Below are 26616 nucleotides of genomic sequence, written 5' to 3' on the forward strand. Positions count from 1 at the left end.
ATGTTACAAGCTTCGGTGAGGAAGGTGGCAGTAGCAGTGGTGGGAAGGGGATAGATTTCAGATGTTTTAGCGGAGGAACTATCCGAACTTGTTGATGTATTGACTCTACCCGGTGGGAGAAGGAAAGGAAACAAGTTCAGGTAGAAGAAATTCAGCCTCAAGGTAAATAAACATGGGCAGTTTTCATAAAACATATAAGAGAAGCCAAAAGAAAAGATGAAATGGTCCAGGAGACAGTATAAAACAAGAAAAGCGGGTGGCTCAAGACAGATGAATGAACACACACGTTTAAGAGAGAGACTGAGAAAGAGGGCCCTGCAGGAGGAAAATCAGAATAAGATGCTATGACAGAAACCAAGGGAGGAGTTATCAAAAGGAAAAAAAAAATGGCTAATTGAGTGTTAGGACCTGGGTAGAGATTAAGAGAGCAAAGGACTGAAAACATCCCTCAGATTTGTTAACAAGAAGGTCATCTATAACCCCGGTGAGAGTGGTTTTAGTGGAGTGGGGAGGGCAGAAACAAGCAGCAAAAAATAAGAGGAAATGGAGACCTGGCCTGCACATCTTGGGGACATCCTTCATAAAGTCTACACTGCGAGTGATTCAGCCTGAAGTTGGCCGTGGTAGCCATGGACAGAGGGTGAAGACATAGGAGAAAGAGGGAAAATCCGTAGAATTTCAGGTTTCTGAAGACGGAGGAGGAGGTGGGATTCAGAAGGGGGGGTCGGACTTTGGAGATGTCCTAGTGGAAGCATAGGAGGAAGTTCCTGTCCCCTTGTCATTGGAAGGGGCAGGGAAGGCACAGGTGCAGGTCTAAGTATATTTGCAGGTTTGCGGATAAGAACTTATGGGTGCTGTGGTCTGCTGGACTTCATTTTCTGTGTGGGTCTTTGCTGTGAGGAGAACCAAGGGACAGGAAGCTACATGCATCTACAGGATGGAACAAAATTAGGACTCTTGAGTGCAAATAGAGAGTCACTCTAGTTTAAGCAAACGGGAGACTTTATTCTAGACTCACACTAGTTTAAGCAAAAGGGAGAGTTTATTATAGGGAATATGTTTGTGCAGGTAGATTCTGGACGGCCTTCAATGTTGGGCTCTACCCTGTTGGTAGGGATAACTCATTGAGGTCTTTCAATAATAGTGTGAAGAAAATAAGTCTTTTTCTAGAAAGACAAATCTGACTGAAGATGATTAACTCTGAAATAATTGAGGCTGAGAAAACTGTTAACAGCGATTGGCTGTCCTTAACTGATCCTGTGTGTAATTGCACCCTCAAGTTTCAAGATTCCTCATCTCTGTAATCACCTCTAAGATGCGGATTATACCCGATGGCTCTCTGCTTATCTTCTAAGCGGGAGGATGGTAGAGAACTTCTTTCTTTCATGTGTCATTTCTGTCAGTGTCGCTGGTCATCTCTGTCTTCTCCTGGGCCTGGACTTGTCCCCCAAGCTCTACTTTAACAATCGTTTTTATATCTCATCGTCTCCTCACTTGATCTACTGGATCTATGTGCACGCATTGGTGATCTGTGTATCTAAAGTTCATGTCTGTTTATAAGTCATCATATTTTCTTTTATAAATTCAACGCACCTGTTTGACAAAAGCAGAGCAGTCTTAGTGTGCAACACCCACGGAGGTCAGCAGCACAGCGAAGGTAAAGTAATTTCTGGGTGCACTAGAGTTTTGGGGAGTCCCGCAGTTCCTGAGAGGTGACAGGGTATATTAAAATAATCCTGGGCTCTGAAGCCAAACAGACATATGCTTGAGTTCAGGCTCTTACTAGCTGTGTGAACTTGGGCATATTAATTAAACTCTCAGTTTCCTAATTTCCTCTTCTCTAAAATGGAACTGTACATATTAGAAAAACGCATGTGTGCGAAAACCTTCTGTTCCAGTTAATGTGATCGTCCTTCAGCTTCTTACACTCTGTCCCTCAGGAAATATTTCCTAAGCTCTAGTGTATGTACAGGAAGCACACGTTCTGTCAGACTGCATCCCTTTCTCTTTTTAAAGTTCAGCTCAGACCTCATAAGTTCTTCCAGTTAATCTTACTCATTCTTCAGTGTGTCAGCACACTCCCTGCAAATAAATCCTCCTTCCTTCGTTTGCGTTTGCTCTTGTGTTCCTATTTTTCTGTTGTTCACGTATTATGGTAGTAGCTGAGGTTCCAGCTTTATAGTTAGCTGGGTCTGCGGCAGAGCTTCAGACACATGTGGCATGTGTATCCTGTTGAAGGGATGGGGCTGCCAGGAAGGATTCGTTTGGCCAGAAGAGCCCTGGCAAGCTTGAGGGGTAGAGGGGAAGGGACGAGAGGACAGCCCAGCCAGAGCTTCCCCTTGTGTACAATTATGCAGGCTGTCCCCCAACCCGGATGCCTGGTCTGGAGGAGAGAAGGGTTGAGATCCACCCACACTTCCCTTTCCAGGCTATGACCCCCAAGTGGGGTTTCATCCATGTGATGGAAAGACTACTTTTTAAAATTCCAGCCAAGGCTCCATATAGACGAGTAGCAGCCCTGTGCTGAGCTACGTGACTGATGCAGAGGGAGGTTCTCTGGCCCAGGTGGCTCATTAGTTGGAAAAAGGAGTGGAATATAAATATAAATATATATAATATACAAAAATATATACAAATATATAAAAATAATGTTATTTATATTTCTGACTTTACTCTTACTAGAGTATAAATTTCCTGGTGTTATGTGCAAATGCTATTTGATAATCATGTATAAGTAGTTGTTTACATGTTGTTGTATTCTGAGTCAAACCTTCACAGATTTATTAAATTATGGAATGCCAATAGAATATAATGACATAAAAGCATCAACAATTAAATTAAATACTTAGTGACAGAATTGGGTACAAGATGTATTCTGCATAGAAAAATTAGATCACACAATAGTCTTGTTTTATGAACTTCTCTGGTTTTCTAGTCCGTTGAGAAGTGGACCTTGCTGGCTGCTGCCCCAGTGAGGGGAGCCCTGCTGCTCATCTTCTGAGATTCCCGGGACCGCGCATCCCTTGCCCACCTGCATGCCCTCTTTCAGTTACTGCTGGATTCACTGTCACTATGCACCTCCACTTTGCTGGAATATCACGGAACACTCCCCATGTCCTCATAATGCCTCCAGCGTTGAAACCAAGAGATAAATGCACAATTATTTAACCCAGTTTCTGGTAATAGAACAGATTGAACTCCTGAGTTTATTACTTCTTCCAACTGACACTGCTAAAATTATAGTAAAGGAATGTATAAGGCTTAAACATGAAGGAAAAGGCAGGTTAAACAAGGAGACAGAAAACACAATATTTCAAACGAATTCTGGAAGATGGAAAGCAGACAAAGTAATAGAAATTAAAATTCTCATACCTCTAAAAGGAGAAGAGAAAAGGCAGCCTTTGGAATTTCATCTGACCAAATGAAGAAAATATAATTCACAGTGTGAGGACAAAGAACTTCCAAAATAGCTAGTGGTTTAAAAGGAAATGTCTGCAGTCCTGCGTTCAACAATATTTATCATTAAGTAGTGCGTCCACATCTACAGTTACCAAAATATAGAGTGACAGAGTGAAACACTTTCATATTTACAATTGCAGACTTTTAAGAAATATTTTTGGTGATTCCAAAAGGAGTAAATTCTAAAAAAATTTTAAAGTATAGTTCTTCACAATTAGAATTTGATTAAAATTCCTGTTGATAAACTCATATTTATTTTGCTTAAATTTTTTAAAATCCAATTAAGAACATTTGCAGTGAAATTATACCTTTCAAATTAGAGCACACATGGTCATTTACTGGTAAAAATATAAATGAGCCTCAAATATGCCACAGAACTACAATTCTGTTTTGGCAAGAAAAGAGTTTCCTGTGAAAGAATGACTTAAACTGATAAGATATAGAATTGATTTAAATTGGAGAAACTCACCAAGCTTCACATCAACAATAATCATTTTTTTCTCATATTGGTGGTATGATATGTGGAAAAATTCCATTGACCTAAAAATAAAATAATAACAAAAACAAACAAAAAAATTATTGTGTGCTTCCTGGAGAATGCATATTTGGCAAAGATTTCTATAAATACCCTGCCTTACATTTTAAGCAAATATTTTTTCCACTTTGTAAGTGCTGGATTATGGTTATCTACATTTTTGATTTATTAACTCCTTATTTAGAATTTTATTAGTTTCATGCATTGATATCATAAAAATTCCTATACTTTTTATTTGTATTTTCCATTGCTTTTTCTTTAAATATTTTATCTTATTTAATATTATGTATTAATTTACCTAGCTTTTTTTATTTTTCAATATCCTCGTGGTAAAACTAGTGTGCACTGTTACTGTCTAAGCATAGAATATTTGGAACAAGTTTAGGCTTCCGTATGATTTTACCTCCAATGTTTCTTCCTGATTATTTTGAAGAAAGAATATATTTTATCTATGAAAGCCAATTCTTAAGAGTGGTTATAAATGCATTAGTTATTAATTGAGTTAGATATATAATATGCCAGGAATAGATTCAAGTTTCCTCTAACGTTTAAATGAAATCTTTCTCAAAGTGATATGAAAATAAATGAATTTTCTTAAATTGAGCCTTTTGACATATTTAAATGTTCTTATTATCCTGGTAGGCAATTGATATTCTGTTCATATGTAATGTTGTCATTTGAATGTGTTTATTTTATAATGTGACATGTCACATAAGATTTAGAAAAACCTAGAAAAATTTTTTATTTTGGTGAGATTTTGTCTGTCATAGCACACAAAATTCTTGCCTTTTAAAAAACAAGTAATTTGGGCTTCCCTGGTGGTACAGTGGTTGGGAGTCTGCTGCCTGCCAGTGCAGGGGACACGGGTTCATTCCCTGGTCCGGGAAGATCCCACATGCCGCGGAGCAGCTAAGCCCGTGCACCACAACTACTGAGCCTGTGCTCTAGAGCCCGCGAGCCACAACTGCTGAAGCCCGTGTGCCTGGAGCCTGTGCTCTGCAACAAGAGAAGCCACCTCAACGAAGAGTAGCCCCCTCTCACTGCAACTAGAGAAAGCCCGCGCACAGCAATGAAGACCCAATGCAGCCAAAAATAAATAAAATGAATAAAATAAAAAATAAATAACGTAAAAAAAATAAAAGTGAAAAACAAGTAATTTGTGCAATAGTTGTGCTTAGGCATAACATTAAAGAATGAAGAAATTTCATAAAATCAAGTTAATACTTCATAGAAACCGTCTAACGACCTACACTTGAAATCAGTACAGCTAATTAAATGATGGAACTAATCATTGGTAATGCGTAATTTTTGAAACAAACAATTCTTAAGTTCCTGATTTCATAACGTATCTTTATCTAAACATATACACACACATGCACACAAAAAGCACATGAAATGAAAGACCATACTCTACTCTAAAACTGTAATATTTCCTTTACTGCTCCATTTAGAAGCTTCGTTTATACAGGAGTGACTTTAAGTATTCAAAGCCTAGGCCACACAAATGTGTGTTTACTACTTCGTTTCTTTGTTTTCCTTAGAAGAAACCTGCTAACACTTCTGCTTTTGAAATAAACATCCACTAGTCATTTATGTCAAGCGAACATTATTGTATTCATCAGCTATTTTATAGAGTCTCATACTTACAAATCTATGCTGTAGAGTAGTCCACCGTGCTAAATTCTGTTTCCTCCCTGTATGATCCTTTTGAAATCAGGTTCTGAAATTCCCTGAGACGCCCAGCATCTTATTTTTGCTGGCATAAAGGAACTTGACTGTCTCAGTAATTACCTTCGATGGCACTCTGGCCTCTGTACCGAATGTTCTGTTTTTACACACGTATCTATGCAAAGAGAGGTTTTGTTGAATATGGAAATCAGTGCTGTGGGATGCAATGCGTTGCTGATAAAGAGGTCTTATCTAACATTATCAGCCCATCTGAAGTGATCAGATGATTGGAAGCGGTAGCTCCATGAAACCTTCAATGTAGTAGTCAGCCTTTTTTCCCCCAAATAATTCATTTTTGTAGTTTTAGAAAATGTATAGCTTAAAGTAAAATCCCCCTTTAAAAAAACAGACAGGGAACTGAATACCAATAAATCGGCTACCACAGCAAAAACACTTGTTATCAAATTATGGAGAACCATTAAACTCAATCTGGAATAGTCAAATTACTAAGGACTTGTAACAATTGAAAGATCTAAAGAGGCCTGTTTTCTAGCTAAACCTTTCTAGTTCTTTCAACTGGTCCTCATAGGGCAGTTTTTGGACTTCCCTTCATTCTCCAGTTTGTTAAAACACCTGTGAAAATCTTAACTGAGCACAGTGCTGCGGATGAGGACTGGTGAATGCAGAGGCTGGTGGGATTGCCAGTGCCCTTGTCCTGTGCCTCCTGTAATTGTGTGTGGGGGGCGGGGGGAGATGATTGATAAGAGGGGGAGAAACAGAGTGGTGGCGGTGGAGGAATGCTAAATAAAACAGCAGCAAAGATCAGGCTGAGGTTGATGGAGTGTTTCTTAGTATTTTAGAAGCCTGATGATGTAGAAGAGTACCTTTACGTGTATTCTATGATTTTGAGGTTTAAACCCGGGGAAATTGAATCTGTCAAGCTTAAGGGATGAGTTTGGGAATAGAAAAGGCAGACAAACTTCAGGAAGTCAGGAGCTGAATAGATGCAGCAATGGTGCAGGAAATAAAGGATGGGGTTTGGATTAGTTGGGAAGGATCCAGGTTGTTTGCTGAATGCAGTCATTTTCGTTGGCTTCTCGTTGTCTGGTTCCTTCCCCAGCTCCAGGCATTTGAGACTCTCTCCAGGCATTGAGCCTGGGATTCAGGAATGACTCCTCTTTCTCATGGTTTGGGTGCAAGAAGCAGACAGGAAGATTCTGAAAGAAACACCCTGAACGAGTGGCAGTTTCAAAGCCTATTTAACAGAAAAAAGCTGGAGCATCTTCCTATGGAGTGAAAACTGGGTGTCAGCAGGGGCTGGGAAACAAGCCACAGAGGGAAGAGTAACAAGATGGGTAGGTAGAAGGCAGTCCTGGAAGAATTCCAGAACAAGGTGTAGATGCTTTTGGCAGATTTCTTAGCATTTGTGGTGTCTCTGGAAAAGGGTAGGTCAGGACAATTGATGGGGTTGGAGCATTGTAATCCTTGGCGCCTAGGCGGCTGTGACTGATTCAGTGATGTCAGGGCAGGTACCAGGATCCTTGTGCTTTTGCTGGTGCGGCTCTGGAATGCCCTTGCCTTTGAGAGGCTGTTTTTTTTCTGATTAACTTCGATCTGCACATTCTGCATAATCACTTTTACTCTATTTCTGTTTCAGCCAAATTAAGTCCAAAGTAACACAAGTTCAAATGTGCACAATCAGTGAATATTTAATATTTTAGTATGGTTAAAATCCAAAGTGAACTTCATATGAACAGAATAAAGAAATATTGGATAATTGGTTATTGATGGTGGTGGTTGTTTAAGAAACAAGCCTACTATTTACAGTGCCTCCTACTTAAATAGTTGTCGCCATTCGTTCGTACGGTAGCACTTTATAATATATTCTGGAACAAAAAGAAACCTCTAGTGACTTGACTAGTAGGCACTGGTGAGTTCTTCAGTGAAATGTATCCATTAGTCGACAGTGTGTGGCAGTGTTTTCATTCCCATATAGGAGAGATTTTCCCACATGTCCACAAATATAATCACCTGCTTTGAGACCCTGCGGAATGGCTGCTACACTTACTGCTGTGGAAAGTTTTCTGTTCAGATTGAAGTACAGACTTTTATTTTCTACCCGCCTACAGAGGTATATTTCTTTTCAAACCAAATTTTATAATCATATTCAGCAGCTATTTCTAGCTGTGTTCGCCCAATACTTAGGAAAACTCATTTAGAATGTTTTCATTTCCTTTAACTAAACTGAAAATTAAGTGGTTAGATAATAAATTATGAAAACATTTACAGTGATGCTTAAGTACTGTATAAAAATGCTAATAATTCCTGTTTACTAATCTAAAAAGACAGACAAAAAGAAAAGTGTACTGGAACAATCTGTCAAAGACAATCTTGGATGATGTGAATGTCACATCGCCTCTTTAGTCTTTAACAGAAGCTTTTTTTTTTTTTAAAGCAATTGTTTTAGCTTTACATTCTTTCATTAAAGGATTTAAAAGTATTTTATTCAAGTTCTTACTTACAAAGACACAGAATTTTTACTGAAAAGTTAGGAAACATTTGAGTTCTGGGTACCTTGTTCTGATAGTACCTTGCTCCAAGAAACCACCCAGGCTACTAGTCTCTTAGCCACAATCCTCATTGTATCACCAAGTAAGAGATGAGGCCCTTTTCCTGGGGTGACCAGATATTTGTGATCTGCATTTTGTGAGGATCCATGGCCTTTCCCAGACCCTGAGAAGTTCCTCTTCGTTTCTGGGTAGATTTCCCCTTGTTCCACCTGTGCCCTTGGCTCAGGATGACTGGGGCCGCTCCTGCTTTCCTTTAACTCTGCCCCCTTAGCCTTGCACTTGGTCCTTTCTGCCTGCACTTCCTTCCCATGTTGCGTCCTTGCAGAGCAAGGATCTGTCATGATAGACTCAAGGTCCCCGTCTTAGAGTGTGGCCCTACATCTGCCATGAGACCTGACTCACCTCCTGGTCTTGTCAGCTCTGGCTTGCTGCTGACTTAGACACAGTCTAACTTTGGCTTCTCCCCTGTGTGAGCTAGAAGCATAGTGACAACATAAATTAGAAACAGTCAACTGAGCACCCGACACTGTTGCCAGGACAAGATGCACTTAAATAGCAATTAAAACTAACTATCAGTTTTGTCTGCATTTATTCAAATGACTGACTCTAAAGATGCCTTTGTTACAGTCATGGTTCTGCCAGCCTATAAAGCTCAGTCACTAACGCCCGATCATTATAGTCTCCACGTGACAGCTGCTCTGAATCCATTCTCTGGGCCTTCCCAGGAAATCAGTAATGCTGTCGGGGTCCTGATCTCCAGTTCGTTATTACAAAGCAACAGCAGCCCTAACTTGGTTTCCCTTTCTCCTGAGCACTTAGTGGTCTCGTCCTGTCCTTTCCGATTAGTTTCCAGGGAATCAGTTAGAATTTTATTGTTTTCCCCACTGTATTTAAGGCAACATTAACTTAGCTAGGAAAGCAATGTTCTTTTCCTAGAAAAAAGAAGACAGTGCACAGCTGTTTAATTTGGACTGGGACGCATCTATTAGCTTTTTTCTACATTCACATCGTTGATCTGGTTATCTCTGCTTGGGGTTGAGGGTACATCCCTTTGAAGATTTGCATAGGCTCTGTCAGGTGGCCCCAGGCCCTTCCAACCCAGGACTACTTTGTTATTTTTTGACTTGGGGTTGCGGGGGCTGGTTCCTGGACCACACAGGTAGGGTAAATTTAAATGCTAAATCCAGGAAAGCACACACCTGGTATTATGCTGAATCCAACATGCTTGCTTCATCTTGTCCTCAGTCTTTGTAGGTAACTGGTTTTCCAGTCTACTCTCTCAGTGAAGATGCAGCGCTTTGAGGGTCCTTGGCTCACCTTCCTACCTGGTACAGCCTGGGATCTCTTTTTCTGGCTTTCAAAGGACTCCTAAGAGCCAGCCCTCTAGCTGAGTTCAGCTGTACATTTCATGCTGGTTTATGGCTCTGCTCTGGTTTTCCTTGGGGATTTCTGTTACTTTTTGTGAGCTCAACTATGTATTTAAATGGGGGTATTTGTTATACATACATATATATATATATATATATATATATATATATATATATATATATTTCTAGCATTTCTAGGTATCTGGTAGTGAGAAGAGAGAAGATCTTTCAAGATATGCCTTGTCACCTATAATCCATATTTTCTTTTATATGAAATGTGATATATTTATTTTTTAACAAAGTCAAACGCAGTGAAATATCAAGGAAGCTGGAACTCCAGTAGTCCCTTGTTATCACAGATGGAAACCACCATTATGTGCTTCTTTAAGTGAGAAATACCTTAGACATACTGGGCCCACTGGACGTGGTTGCAAAGCTGAGGCCTGTCTGGTTTCTCGTCACCTAAACAATTCACTTCACTGCCCTTATTCTTTATATAAGCCTGGCGCTTTCTGCGAAGTGTATGAATTTTCAGCTATAGATGGGTGGAACAAACACACCTGGGCCACATTTCCTATGTTTTGTTTAAAAAAAAATTTTTTTTTAAAAATCACAGAGATTAAAATGGCTCTTCTGCAGATCACTATTTCAAAACTTGCTGACAATCTGGAAACAAAACAGATCTGTCCCCAGGGCAGTGGTGAATGGTGATGAATAGCTCCATCCCACTCCAGGAGGTCTGTGTGGTGTCCAGGGACTCAGGGAAACAGCTGGCTAGGTAGTGGCTCAGGGACAAGGGCAATCTGAGAAGAAATAGGTCCTTGAGTTGGTTGGTAGGCAGTACAGCGAAGGGTGGAGAACTTGGGGTCAGCCTGCATGGATCTCCCTCCTGTACCAAAGGAATCCCCTGCTTTTCTCACCCATGCTTCAGCTGCATATGTGGACAGAGCACCGAGACTGGTGTAGTAGATGCTCAGTAAATATTAGAACAATTAATGAATATATTCCCTTTCCAACAAGATTCATCGAAAATAAAAACTACCGTTAATGTTCTTTTTTTTTTTTTTAATTTTTACACTTTATTTATTTATTTATTTATTTTTGGCTGTGTTGGGTCTTCGTTTCTGTGCGAGGGCTTTCTCTAGTTGCGGCGAGCGGGGGCCACTCTTCATCGCGCTGTGCGGGCCTCTCACTATCGCGGCCTCTCCCATTGCGGAGCACAGGCTCCAGACGCGCAGGCTCAGTAGTTGTGGCTCACGGGCCTAGTTGCTCCGTGGCATGTGGGATCCTCCCAGACCAGGGCTCGAACCTGTGTCCCCTGCATTGGCAGGCGGATTCTCAACCACTGCGCCACCAGGGAAGCCCCTTAATGTTCTTTTGACCAATTTTCACTTACGATTAAATCGTGGAGTTTAGGGAGAAGGATTATATTGCACAAGTTTTCCTATCACAAACCTTCCTTAGAGAGAGTCCTGTGTCTTCCCTGTAGCCTTTTTATAACCTATAAATTAGTGTAGTAGTTAATGAGAGATGTCAACAAATGCTAAGCTTTGTAAGTATAATTTACTCAAATATGTATTTTTATGAAGCATGCAAATTTGAACAATGGAGTCCTTATGAGTCTCTCAAATAAGGAACTAGAATAAAACACAAAGCAAACGTTTGTCTTTGGATCTGAAAAATAATAAAATGAAACTACATTGTAAAACCTTTGGAAGGACATGATAAGCAAGCAAAATGAGTTAAAACATGTTTAATTTTTATGGAAAGCAAGGAATTAAAAAGATGGCAATCCCAGACCTTTAGAAGTCTACTTTGATGTGCTTTCCTCCATTAAAAAAAAAAAAACACATACTTTTCCTCCCACAAGTTTGAATATTTGGGGTTTGCTTTAACAACTGTGAAACTAGTCATTCAGAGAAATGTTTTGTTTTGTTTTTTAAGATATAGAAAAATCTATGCTTAAAACATTTTTACATAAAGGAAAAGTAATTTGGCCCAAGGAAAATTATGTCCAAAGGAAAATGAGCAGTATTGCCATTATAAAAGATATAATCCTGGGGTCCTAGAATCCTGCAAGGCATTCTTAATACAGGACATCAGAGCAATAGAGATTATTGAATGATTTTTATAGATGAAGCCAAGGAAAGGGCCCGAATAGGAATTAGACAAGGGAGACTGAGACACAAGAAAGTATGACTTTAGTTTGGAAAAGAAAAATTTGGGGCTGTCATCACAACATCCATTTTTCCCAAACATACTTTCAAATAATACAGAAAATAATATATAATAAAGCATGAAAGTTGTTTTAACTTTACTGAAGACTTTCAAATACAATAATATAGGAAAGATGGCATTTTTTTCAGGTTAGTGGACATTTATCCCTTCTTATTGCTTTTCTAAGTAGGCAGAGGGTAAACAAAAGTGTGAAAATTATATTAATTGGTTGTTTTCTTCATACCTTTGCTGAACAGCTTTGTGAAAGAGACTTTTACAACAAGGGTGAAATTTCTGTTTTTAAATCTTGGTATTGTCTATGTAAGGAGTTGAAGAGCTTGTACTAGAGCTGCTTCTCCAACCGCATTTTAAAGTAGAAATTCTATCCCAGAAATTGAGAGTTTAAAGCAACTTTGGAGATAATCTAGTTGAAAGCTTTCATTTCATTGACACAGAAAGTGATCTCTTTTGCATTGTTCCAAATCACACTGAACTCAGGCCTCTTAAGCCCTGAGCTCTGTGCTCTTCGTACATCCCTTTTCTGATTTACTTCTGATTGAGGACTAGAGAATTGTACATATCTTACATTTTTATTTCAGTTTTTATGTAGTAACCGAGAGTTTTCAGGCACACGTGTCTAGATGTCTACCCCTCCCCCCCCCCCACTTCTTTCTTTACCAGGAGGACATGTGGCACAGATGCTATAGTTATACAAGTCCTGCCCCATTCTTGCTGCATTATATTCACTGTAATTAATTCATTTCGTATTGAGAACTTGGCGTCTGCACTGGATTGTTACTAACATGGTTTCATGAGTTGAATAAATAGAATGTAATGCTTCTAAATCTAAGTTATCTGTCTCAGGTGATGCAGTTTGGGCATCGTTCTTTGACGAAACACAGTATATGCTGCCTACTACCAGAATATGTAAAATATCTGACAGAAAATATAGATTACAGGATGATTATTCATACTGAAAACAGTGGTTTATTTTACAAAAGAATTCTTTAAGGATTCCCTTAGTGAATTCCTCTAGTTTAAATTTCTGAAACACAGCTGATGCTCAGTATTTCAAGAACATAAAGCAAAACGTACTTGAATTCAATGACACATGAAAAACACCCAGACTTTCCTAAATAACGCCAGCAATTCAAAACGCTGGTTATACTGGATGATGTGAACAATGATATACAGTACTTAATAATATACTTCTTATTTTATTTTTGCTTTCTGCCAAGGCCCTGTGTTGTTTGGTAGGATGAATGATACTATCTGGAGATTAGAAACGGATTTAAAATTGCTGAATTGCAATGCCTAGAAATACCCTGGAGAGTCAAACATGCCTGAGAAAAGAGGGTCAAAAAAACTATTATGAAACAGTGGTAATTAAGGAATATTCCACTTAGGTCTGTTTTGAGTCAAGCGGTACTGCATAGGGGCTGCGTGGCTTTATTTTTAGGCTGAAGTTTATTGATTCAGGTTGAGACCTCTGCTAATTGGCAGAGCTGTTTGTTCTTAGCTGACAAATGTGCATTTGGTTCTAGAGAATGAGAAATTAACTGTTTCGTCTGTCTTCCTGGAGAAAGGAGACGGATTACTCTGCTGAGGAGACTTTCTCCAGGCTTAAGCCCCATGTCTAGGCGGGCCACAGTCAAGGTTACTTGACAGATGCTGGGATTCACACTGTCCACACACACAGGGTTCCCCTGGGCCGATCAGTGACGAATTCCTCAGGGCAGTGCAGCCAGGGTTCCGGAGGCCACGCTTGAAATGAGGATGTGGGGATTAGGACCTTCCAGGTGACACAGCGCACAATTCATCTGGTGAGTTAACTAGCCGACTGCTTGGTCTCTGAGGGGCTGTGACAGGACGCAGATGTCAGTGGTGCGCGGGACGAAGGGATTGGCAGACAGTCGCTGGGGGCTGCTGTAGTGACGGGGCGGCAGTCCAGGTGGAGGAAGACACAGAGCATGCGTCTTTAAAGGTGCTCAGAGCTCAGGAAGAAGAGACACAGGGCCCAGGGCTTGCTTTAATGCTCTGCTGTCATGATCTTAAAATTCTTCACAGTTGGTTTTTTTTGTTTTGTTTTTAATCAAAGGGCTTTTTGTTTTCATTTTGCACTGGGCCTCACAAATTCTTTAGCTTTAGTCTTGCTGGAAGGGGAGAGAAAAGATCAGGAGGTAGAGACCAGAAGGCAAATTTTGTGCAAATTCCAATCTGGGCTGTGAAGAGTTCTGTTCTCTATAATGGGGTTTAGCGAGAAGGCATTTAAATAATCCTCCTAACAAACATCATGATGTGGATCAGATGTCTGGAGGGCATTTGCCCCTGGAGTTGCTGAGAGGGGAGAGGCCGCGTGCGTGGTGCAGCTGATGGTGACGCTTATGGTGGAGTGAAGGGCAGCTTCGAATGTCACGTGGGGGGAGCAGTCAGGTTAGGGGGGGCGGGGGGGTCTCAGAGGAGGAAGCGCAGCAGTGGCTGCCGGGGGAGAGGGCCATAGCACGGGCCGTCCAAGTGGCCTGGGCCGCTGCGGTTGACCTAATTAGGAGGCCTGAGGAGTAAAGACAGTTTGCAGCGTTCCATGGCCTTTGACTTGCTCGGTGCTCAAGAGAAAGTCGCTTGACTTGCAGTGTCTCAGATTCCTTATCAGTAGAAGGATGTTTTATCCTAGCTGCTCTCAAACACTAACAGTTTAGTGTGATAGCATCTGTCAAGTGCTTGAACCCTGGGAGATAGGCACGTTCGTTACCAATGAGTACAGTGGCCTATTCCTGGCACCAGAAAGTGAATTTGGGGTCGAGCAGAGCTGCCTCGGAGGATGTGGTTTGAAGAAGTTTCGGAGTTCAAGTGTCCGACTTAGCAGTTGTCCAGGGAGACAGCTTGTATGCAGTGGCCACCATCCCCTCCCCCAAAGCTCCTGCGTATTATCTAGTGGTATCTCCTCACCAAGTGAAGTGTGGGGTCAGAGCGGACATTCATTCTCTCAGGTACTGTGGCTGGGCCCTGATTAACCTAGAGGATTCATAAAAATAATAGCCTGGGGCCTCTCAGGGGTATTACAGATAATTTAGTTCAGCTCCTTACATTTGCAAATGACAAAATCAGAAGAGAGGAAGGTCATGGGTGGCCCAGGTTGCACAGCTAAGTGTGCAGAGCCGTGTCCAGCGACCAGATCTTTTACTTCTGGTCCAGGTAACTTCCCTGACCCCACACGTCTTCTGGGCAGTCAGGTCCGTAATCGCTGTATTTGAGGAGTTCTGTGGCATTCTGTGTTTACAAATGTCCCAAGGTTATTATGGAGTGCTTATCAATCAGAGTAAAAATAATAGTGATAAGTACCATTTACATAGGGCCTGCGATGGGCACAATGAGCTCTGCACTTCACGCAATCCTTTCAGCCACCTTTAGAGGTAGATCTTATTATTTTCACTTTTCAGAAGTCAGGACTCAGTGTCATATGGTTCTTAATTAGGTAGATTTTAGGTTTGATCAGCCTTCTAGCAGTTTTTAGCAGCTGTTCATCTCTGATAGGCTCCAGTGCATTAGTGGGGGCCCTTCCATTCCATCCTTCTCTGCTGAGAAAGAACTAAGGTGTGTATTAATTCATGGTATTTAGTTTCATTATTATTTCCAGTTGATGAAGATTTAATCCAGGCGAAAGAAATAGAATAGGAGAGCTACAAGGGTGCCACTTTATGGAAATATTATGGTGACGTGTGTATTCTGATTATAAGAAAGGACAATATTTGAAGTCAGTTTAAGCAGACCTGCCTAGAAATTGAAAAGAAATGGAAGGCTTTTTCTAGGTTGTGCTTGCCCAAGATGTTCGGGATTTAGGCCACAAGTCAGAATGTGCATATTCACCCCTCTGACGGCTGCAGAGCAGAGAAGAATAAGAGGAGTGTGGTGATGCCCCCCATCTGGGGAGGGTTGGAGACATGGCAGGCCCCCTCCTGCAGCTCTTTGCCAAACCCGTTCAGAAGCAGAGGACGTGGCCCCTAGACATGAACTCAAGGCCCTCTGTCACCGCTGTCATTCATGTTAAACAGCAAAGCCAGCGGCCTTCATTTACCTAAACTCGTGTTGTTTTTTCCCCTGTAAGCTTTTCGGTCGGCTAAGGCTGCTTGTAAGTACAGTGAAGTGTAAAATAGCCACACAGGTTCCTGTCTGATGAGTGGAGTGCAGGTTTCTCATCACTCCCCAGGGGCCACTTACAATGAGAAATTGACCTTGTGAGCCTTGAAACTTTTCCACTCACCAGCCTGTATGTCTTGTATTATTTTGCCTTTTAAAATTAGCATGCTATTTTAGAAAATGAAGAAAGCAGGCTTTAGAAGCATCACAGGGCATCTGCTTTACGGAAACTGCTAATCAGTCCCTGTCTCTTCACACTGAGTTTTAACTTATTACCAAAAATGGGAAAATATGCAAATATAATACCTGTGTATTGATTATGCTTTTATCTTGAGGTCCTTTTGTATATCTAAATGATGGGCATTTGTGTGTAGATTTGACTCCTGTTTCTCCATGTGACTGTGCTTGTGGATTCTGGACTGTGGCATGCCCTAGAAGGTGTGGTGATTCACTTAGATGGTACCTGGCACCCTGTACTGTGCCCCCAGCACTGGGCCATGACATAGATTTTATGTTAATAACAGCCATACTTTTGTAGGTACTGAGTTTTCTCTGCAATTTGAAGGTATCAGAAGAGTGACGGTGTCTGTTCTGATGCCATTGGCGCCCCTCATTTGTGCCCTACGAGCATTCTGTGCTTACTTCTGCGTTTACTGGGCTTGTCACAGGCCTGCATTTGCATATGCAAGGGCCTGGCTCCTTCACTAGACTCTAAGCTCTTTGAGAGCAGGGCCCGTGCCAGTCTTGTTCATTATTGGGTCCTCAGAGCAAATTAGTGCAAAGCCCTCAGTGGGCACTCAAATAAATATTTGTTTAATTGATTTGATACCTTTAACTCAATATTATTAGTACCTTTAATATGCCAGGCATTGCAAATCATGTCTTAAACACATTTTCCCATGTAATCCTCACAGTAACCATTCAGGGTTGTTGTTGATCTTCATATTACAGATAAGGAATCTGGAACTCAGGGTAAGCAGCCTGCCCAGGTCATCCAGCTGAGCTGTATAATTTGGAGCTGGGTCTGAGTGACTGCAAATCACTCACCTTCTCTGCTACACCACACTGCTCTGTGTGTTAGAAGGTAGAGTGATATGAAAATCACTCCAGATGCTGACGGAAGCATGCAAAACATGAGAGCTGGGGAGGTGTGTGGATACACTGGCAAAAGGACATTGGTAAAGAGATGTGTCCCCTTCGAAATTTTCACAGAGAAGTTCTTTTCATTGAGGAGAAGTATTTTTTGCTCCTTAGACAAGGAAACTAGATAAGGCATGTTTGTTCACTGTTTCTGCCATTTGAATTGATATACATGGATATTGTAGTTACAGGTAAGGATGGCATAACCGTTACTATTTGATTTAATTGATGTTATTGAGCCCTTTCTAATTCTCAGAATGATACTGGGTGAGGTTGAGGGCTGGGAGCAGAATGGAGAACACAAGGTGGTACAAAGTACCTCTTATTTTCACAAGCTTGTAGTATAATGAGGAGTAAGAAAAATAATCAAGGTACTATTATAATAAAAGAGGACATAATAAATGTGGAAAAAGTGGTTCAATATAGAAAGGGTATAAAAGGAATAAATTATATGTGATTGGTGATAGAAATATATTATGGAAGGGGTGGTATTGGGATAGTTCTTGAAAAATGGGTGGAATCTAATAATTGGACATTTGAAGATGATGAATGACATGGTCTCTGCTTTTAAGAACAGGTAAGACTCCTTGGCAGAAATGAGTACCGAGTGAGCATCAATTGGTCCAGAGAATAGTGGACTAGAGAAAGCAATTTCCATTGCATCATTATTACAGTAGCTGAGATATGGAAGCAACCTAAGTGTCCATGGATAAAGAAGATGTGTTTTATATATATACACACAAGGGAATACTACACAGCCATAAAAAGAATGAGACCTTGCCATTTGTGACAACATGGATGGACCTGGAGGGTATTATGCTAAGTGACATAAGTCAGATGGAGACAAACACTGCATGATTTCACTTCTATGTGGAATCTAAAATACAAACGGACATACACAACGAAACAGAAACAGATGCATAGATACGGAGAACAAACTTAGGGGTGCCAGAGGAGAGGGGAGGTGGGAAGGAGAAACAGGTGAAGGGATTAAGAGGTACACACTTCCAGCTATAAGTCGCAGGGATGTAATGTACAGCATAGGGAATATAGTCAGTAATATTGTAATAACTTTTTATGGTAACAGATGGTTACTAGACTCATAGTGGTGATCAGTTGTATAAAAGTATCAAATCACTGTGTTGTACACCTGAAACTAATATAATAATTCAATTAAAAAAAGAAATAATTATGCAAGGTAATGTTGAAAAGATAATGTGGGACTGTGTCTTTCTAGGGGAGATAGTAAAGACTTCCTGTATGGGTGACCAGCAGCCCAGGAGCCTGCGTTTTAGATTGTGTTGATCTGGCCCTTAAAAGTTTGTTCCAAAAAAGGATCCAAAGGGGGTTCTGGAGACACATAGAAAACTCAGTTAACGTAAACTCCTCCGGTTCAGTGACTCAGTCTTCACGGGGACTGAGGATGTTTGAGTATGGAATCCACACTGTCGGGAAAAGGAAAGGATTTTTCCCTAAACAACGCAGTGTATTGTTACACTACTCATCAGAGTTGGCAAAGGAGAATCAGGCAGCATTTGGGTTAGATTATATTGAAATCACGTCAGAGACTGAATAATTAAAACCACTTTAAAGGGAAGTTTGATTTCCCTCTTGCAACGCGCATATGACTCTGGCACAGAAACATTTTTCAAGTTAAATTATGTTTCATTCTCCATTTACGATTTGTCATGGTAAATAATCCTTTCTCAAATGGCAGTGTCTTGAACGTAAAACATAGCGGGTGCTGTCTGAATATTAGGCAGTCCGTCCGGCATGGGATCAACTAGCTTTTCCTTAGATGAAGATTGTAAAGCTAATAAAGTAACATGCATAAACCAACACTAGGAATGTTTCCATGCTGAGGATGGCCAGAGACAATTTTGCTAATAGAAGAAAATGGGATGGATAGTGAAGATGTTAATTAGCTGTACTATGGCAACAGCTTTTTTTTTTTTTACAGCCCTAAGCCTTCACCATTCTACATGTCTACAATTCAGCGTTGCTGGCTATGAAAATACAAATCATATAGAGACCTATTTTATTAAAAATTTTCAACAGTTTTATTGAGAAATAATTTATATACCATAAAATTCACTCATTTTGATCGTAAAAGTCAGTGATTTTACTAAATATGTACAGTTAGTCAACCAACGCCACAGTCTAATTTTAGAACATCACTCCCCGAAGATCACATGTGTCCATTGTAGTCTCTCCCCAGCCCCTGGCAGCCACCAAGTCTACTTTCTGTCTCTATAGATTTATCTTTTCTGGGCATTCACAGTAAGTTATCCTTGATTGAATTTTGTGAGTTAGAGACTATGGGGAATATATATATATATATATATATATATATATATATATTTCTTTAAAGAGTAAGGCATATTTCCTGTTTCTTAAAATCTGACAACTAAGGAAGGTGAGACTAACGTTATTCTTTCAAAAGTGAATCATAAAATTAAAGGTTATATTCTGTATAGAGACCAAAGATACTGAACTAAAAAAGGGCAAGAGCTATTCATGTAGAGATGCAGAAATGAAACAAATAAATTAGACACCAAGACAGTTCATCTGAGATGTCCAATTCATTTAGATAAAAATGTTTGATTGAATAATGTGATAATCTCTCTCTTTGTTTTTCAGTGAGGAAATAAATATTTATTAGGATCACATTAAGTCCATCCTGAGTTGTAGGTGATCTTGGTTTTAATTGTTGGACATATTGGCATAGGTGTTTTTCTGAGTTGGAAGGCCACCTAGTGCACATCATATTGAATCCTATCCTGGCCATATGTGTACGTGCAGAAAGCCTGCTTGGCAAGTACTGAGAATTCCCGGGCTGCCGGTGTCATATCACACTCTACCAGTGGGTTGTCCGTGCAGAACAGGGTCCCTGTTCTCTCTCGCTGTGGCCAATACTTGGGGAGGCTATTCTTTGTCAGACTGCACGTGTTTCAAAGAAAGTGGGTGTCTTTTTAAAGAAGAGTAGATTTATTTTAGACTTCTTGGTCATATTTCTAGATAGGAGTGCTTTATCTAATGTATTAGTTTGCCAGAGCTGCTGTAACAAAATACCATAAACTGGGTGGCTTAAACAACAGAAATGTATCGTCTCACAGTTCTGGAGGCTGGAAATTCAAGATTAAGGTGTCAGCAGAGTTGGTTCCTTCTCAGGGCTTTGCGGGGGGATCTGTCCCACAGCACTCTCCTAGCTTCCGGTGGTTTGCTGGAAATCCCTGCCATTCTTCGGCCAGTAGAAGCATCACCCCAGTCTCCGACTTCATCCTCGCAGGGTGCTCCCCTGCGGGCATGTCTGTCTGTGTCCAAATTCCCCCCACTCAGTATGATTTCATGTTACCTGATCGCAAGGGCAACAACCCTGTGTCCAAATAAGATCACATTCCGTGGTGCTGGGGGTTAGGACTCCAACATATGAACCTTTGGGGGACAGAATCCAACACATAATATCTAATAATAGTAATACTAATAAGCAAGCACATAGCACAGAATGTGCCAAGCCCTTCCAAACATTAACTCATTTAATCCTCATAAAAACCCTGTGACATGGGTACTATTATTATCTCCTCTTTATTATTTATTTATTTATTTTAAACATCTTTATTGGAGTATAATTGCTTTACAATGGTGTGTTATTTTCTGCTTTATAACAAAGTGAATCAGTTATACATATACATATATCCCCATATCCCCTCCCTCTTGCGTCTCCCTCCCACCCTCCCCATCCCACCCCTCTAGGTGGTCACAAAGCACCGAGCTGATCTCCCTGTGCTATGTGGCTGCTTCCCACTAGCTATCGATTTTACATTTGGTAGTGTATATATGTCTGTGCCACTCTCTCACTTCGTCCCAGCTTACCCTTCCCTATCTCTTTGTTATAGATTTAAAAAATTGAGGCACCAAAAGGTCATATAGCTTGCAAAAAAGAGACTTTTGGGTTAGAATCCAGGCTGTCTGGCTCCAATGTACATACTCTTACATGCCAAAGAACGCGGTGCCACCTTCTAGGTATTCATAATCTGTACAAATGGCTTTTATATTATAAAATTTCATAGGTGATGGAGAGTTTATGACCCTAATCTCTTTAGGTGGCATTATGAAGGGAATTATATTCCTCCTCTACAGAGAAATATAGGTTATATAGATTGAGAATGGTCCTTGATTTCCCTGTTAAAGAGAAAATATGTTAAGCTGATGAACTGACTCATAACATGTATACTCTTCTATTAGGTTAAACCGTATGAAATTGTCTTTTTATAAGGTAATAATTATAGTTTATTAATAATTTTATATGATTCAAGCTATTGTCTTTACTCATGTTTAAAGCCAGCTGTTTTTGGCTTCTAAGACTTGTCTCTTCTGCAGATAAAGCAGACAGTTCATCTCATTTCTTCAGAAATCTCTTTACCCTTCTGTCCTCTGCTGCCCTAACTTGTCCCAAACATTAAGCCTGCAGCCTTCTTTGTTTCAGGGAAGGATGATACACAACACACAGGAAGAACAGCAACAAGCAAGTACAATTCAAATGCTTAAATCAGAATATAAAATACAGATTTTGAGGATTACTTCTGTCCCCAGATTTAATAAAGTTTCTCAGTACCACAGAAGGAAAGGAGAGTCTGAGTAGCAGTGAAAACTTTCTGAGGAGATGAGAGTTAGTTACCGAGCAGGGCCTGCGCCTTCCTTCCCCAGGCTGATCCTGGAAAGGATAGACAGTTAAGGATGATAGAAATGTGTTCTGTTTTTTGGTTAGTGCCATGGAAAAGAGCAAGATGCCACACTTCTCCTGGGACCACGTGGTCTGAGTCACGTTATGGTAGTAAGTCTCATTGGTTTATTTCATAGTAAGTCTAAACTTACTGATAGACAGTTTCCTTTGAAAAAAATGAAGGTTTTTGCACACTTAAATTTGTTGACTGACATAATAGCTACATTAAAGAAGTATGATTTTGAATTTTTAGATCTTAAATTCAGTTTTTTTCTCTTTATTTTTACACGAAATAAAAGGCTTTTTAAAAAAAAATATACATAGTTGCTACGGGCTGAAGTTTCAATAATTTCTGGGAAGAATTATATTTATAATTTTTATTTATGAACTGTACGGTACTTTATGAAGTAGCTCAGAATAGGTAGTAATAAATCTTTTTAAAGAAAATGAAAACTAAAATAACAAGAGAGAAAGTGAAGATATGAAAAGTGATCGAGGAGGTCTAGTGGGGGGGAGAGGGAAAACTATAAAATGAGTTCAAACAGGACTGGGGCTTTCAGGTGTAGAAAATGGAAGACTGTGAGGAGACTTGGTGGAGTTACACAGAATTAAGAATCTCATGGATCAAATGAAAAAAGATCTGTTTGTTAAATACCAAGTGAAGGATGCTAGTGGTTCCTTCGTCATTTTAGTGAAGGAAGTGGAGGAAACATTCAAAGCTAATATCACTTCATTCAACAGCTAAAGAAATTATGAAACCTTTATTCAAGGTTGAGACCATACATGAATTCAATTTTAGGGACCTAAATTTTATGACCTAAAAGAAAATTCATGTACCAGAAATGCTGACGTATATTAAGCCTTTAATCCTGAGTCAGAACAGAGCACCCAGATACTCTGGAGTGTTAGGAACAGAGGTCAAGATGAGGAAGACCACGTGACTGACAGTAACTTGTAGTAATTTGGTGACTCTCAAAAGTCATCTAAATTCTAACCTTCTTATATTACGAATTATGGAATTATGGCGCGGAGAAGTTACAGAGTTTGCTCAAGGTCACAATAGCTAATTAGCAGCCCCGTTAGGCCTGTAAATCTGTGACTTGTACCCCTGTAATTTTATGTTAAACAATTCTGCCTCATATTCCTATACTTTTGGAGGGCTGACTGATTACAATGCATGCATTCATTCTGAACTTGCGTAATTTTATTGTCTGTATTTCTTTTTTAACTACGATTGATAGCTGATATCAAGAGATTTATGTAAGTAGTATTTTTTAAAGGTGGCCTTTCCTAATTAGAGCTCTCCTGAGCATTTCTATCTTTGTGATAGGGAGCATTTCTATCTTTCATATATTTATTTTCTTCTTTAAATGTGCCGGAATCCATAAATGGGAACATTATGTCTGCATTTATGGAAAAAAAAATTGATTAAACTGATCAAATTGGGGATTTCAAAATATGCCTGTTAGCCACTAGGTGTCACCATAACGCACTGTAATTAAAAGCCAATATGATAATTTTGTAGAAAAAGTCAATAGCAGCACTTCTCCTGAAGCATTAAGTGACACCTTTAGAGGGCTAGCTGCATAGCTCTATTTTTTTCCACCCCTGGGATTCTGTATCTAAGCCCTAGGTTAGATACAGAAAAATTAGTTAGCAATGGATTTCACATAGTTATTTTCATAGTCTATGATTATAGTACTGAGAGGATTTTAGTGACCAAAGCAGTGTGTTTTAGCAATGTTAAATAATGCCGCCGTTTGTCTTGTCTTGGGATTCCACTTGTCATGCACGTGTTATTTCCGAGAGGGGGAGTGCAGCGGTGGCTGGGCTGCTGAGGAGGGGAAAGGTCACCTGTGGAGGTTCTGCAGGAATGGCAACTTCGGTGCTTAAGGGGCACATAATTGTGTCTGGGTGACCAGAAGCCAACCAGGCATCTATTTTCTCCTACACCAGTTTGCAGCAGTACACTTTAACCTCTGTGAAGGCTCGTTTTCTTCAGGTAATATACTCACTCACTTTTGGTTGAAAATGAAGATGTTAAAGAGTTTTCGGAATGGATCTGTCACGTCCATTATTGACTTTGGTTTTTTAGTCCTTTGTTTCCAAAAAGAAAACGAGGATAGAAAAAGACATTTTTGGTTCTCTTCATTTCTGCCATGGTACTTGTTGGTGGATGTTTGTCATTCTGTTTGATTTCTAGGCATCTGAACCCCTTGAAGACCCCCTACTTTATAAGATAGAGCCCACCTCCCACTCTGTAAATGAAAATTAAAAATGTTTCAGACTCCCTGTAGCAAGGACGTGGTACTTGTCATGGCACCTGCTGATCAGATGTACCTGCACGTTGACCAGTGTGAATCAGAAGTTAGTCACGTGGAAAAGAGGAGCTGCAGATCCTTGCAGGGAGAGCAGTGGAGGACGGCAGCTATAATCTGTTCCCCGGGCAGCGGTGCTGAGGCATCTGGAAGCAGCACCGCGGGCCTCTTCCCCGGGGGTGTGGTGGTGATGGCCAATGTGTTGGACAGTTTTGCAGCAGGATTTGGAATGGAGTTTCCAACCTCTGGGCCCTGTAGAGATTATAAGAGCTACCCAATAGCCCTCTAATACATAACTTCCTTTTATGCTTAATTAGGTTTTTGTTTTGTCTTATTTTTGCTTACAACAAAGAATTCTGACTTACATACTTAAAGTTTCCAAGGCAGTAAAACATTGATGCTTATATTGTGATAAAATAAGACCTATCACCCTTTCTTACCAGATTATCATAGATTTCCTCTTAGCTGCCAGTAATGAGCTGGATAAAATAGCGGTGGTGGTAGTAGGGTGTGTACATGTGCCCTGTGTGTGTGTCTGTTTACAGCAGGAAGAGATTACTGCCAGTAGAGGCCAAGGATCCAGGTCCTGCCCTTGGCGTTCATTTATTTGTTTGTTGGAGCTCTGTATCTTTCCTTCATCTTGCAGAACAGTACACACAAGTCATAGTACTGTAGCCAGGGGATGTCACAGTTCTGACATAGAAAAACAGAAGAACATAAATACGGAAAGGCATTGGGTACCTACCCTGGAGCAGTCATTAAAGTCCCCAGTGCTGGTAGATCCGTGCTAGACCTATTCTACACGCCCAGGGCACCGAGCCTCTGACCCCCAATTAAAATATCTCATTCTGTCTTCTTTTTACTATTATTTCCATACCCATTGCCATATTATTGGAAGTTTGGATGTTTTCCAGAACATATTGGTTATGAGCTTTGGGGCCTGGCAGACCTGAATTGAAATCTCAGCTTTGGCAATTTTTTGCTAGGTGATCTCAGGCATGATTTATGTAAACTTATATAAAAATGGATTTTTAATTGCACAAGTAATACACGAAACCGTTCTCCCTATGAAAAGTAAACAGTTATAGATAAGGCTGAATAAAGCTCCTTGACACCCCTGCAGTGCCACAGTGCCTGACCTCCCCCCCCACCCAAGTAAACACTGTCTACCTTTTCCTCACCTGCAAAATGGGTGTGAAAAAAACCTGCTAGACAGGCTTGAAGTGAGGCTCCCTCACTCGGGAAACTGAGTTAAAATCCACCTGCCCAGGGAAGCTGTCCCCAGTCTTCCAACCCAAGTCAGATTTCCCTGCTGTCTGCTCTCATGACTCTGTACTTGTCATAGCAGTTTCTTAGCTGTAATTTATTTTCTTGATTACAGCAAAATGTCATTTACATAGCACGTCCAGGATTTGGTCTGTACAAGATTGATGACATCCAGAGTTTAGATAACAACCTTAATCCCAGAGAAAAATAGAGCAAGAAAAAAGATGTCTTGGGGAATTCCCTGGCGGTCCAGTGGCTAGGACTTGGTGCTTTCACTGCCGAGGGCCCGGGTTCAAGCCCTGGTTGGGGAACTAAGAGCCTGCAAGCCATGTGGCGTGGCCAAAAAAAAAAAAAAGATGTCTTGGCATTCAGTGTATATATTCCGTGCCAAATGTGTATTTCATATCTGTATAGAAATATGTATATTTGCATTCTCGTTTTCCTCAACAGTTGAGTGAATATGGATTTCAGTCCATTAATTTATGTATTTAAGAGACTGAAATTTCATATCCTCTAAGTAAATTTCAAAATCTCTGGTTGTTCTAGGGGTTACCATAGAACTGTAGCATCAGGGTAGGTAGGGAGTGTTAAAAGACAAAACAAGGCATATTAAAAAAATTTAAGAGTTTATTTGAGCAAAAATTGGTTCAAATTGGGCAGCATCTAGTCTAACAGATAGAAAGGAGCTCCAAGGAGCTGTACAAAATGAAAGACTTTTACAGGCAGAAGGGAACAGGAACAAGGAAGTTATATTTGGAAAAAAAGCGGATTGGTTATTGCCAGGGCACTTTCCTTTAAGGGATGGCATGGGTCTATCAGGCAGGCGACCTCACTAGTGCTGATCAGGTGACTCCTGATTGATTGGTGTAGGATTTCATTTCTGGGAGAGTGAAAATTAATTGTCTCGATTTGGTGACATGGAGCTTAGCAAAATTGTGACTCCATGTTGGGCCTGTTGTCTTGTTTTTAGCAGAAGAGACCACCTGGCCCTAGTTTCTGTCCTCTGTCCATCCTGGCATCCTTCCACACTGCCCTCTGGTCCTTGGTGGTCCAGCCACACTGATGGCCTACTCATCCCCGGGCCTGTCTAGTCCTCAGTTGTTGGTCCAGGCAGGTCACTGCCAAGTTCTCCTTATCTCTGGCTGCAAGGCCTTTCCAGTCCAACTTTCCAGCTCTTTCCATGCTCCTCCATGACTCAGGGAGAGGGGCCTTCTGACGC

General features: G+C 40.5%; 1 protein-coding gene across 3 annotated transcripts in view; it reads left to right on the forward strand.

Annotated features, from left to right (window-relative positions):
• LOC309630376 (uncharacterized protein) overlaps positions 1-26616 on the forward strand; it is a gene marked incomplete at its 5' end in the record, with an annotated part of 1321579 nt that overhangs the window by 169448 nt on the left and 1125515 nt on the right. The gene's annotated exons all lie outside the window — the stretch shown is intronic.

Source organism: Balaenoptera borealis, assembly GCF_965194805.1.
Source record: "Balaenoptera borealis genome assembly, chromosome: 1".
Lineage (NCBI taxonomy): Eukaryota > Metazoa > Chordata > Mammalia > Artiodactyla > Balaenopteridae > Balaenoptera > Balaenoptera borealis.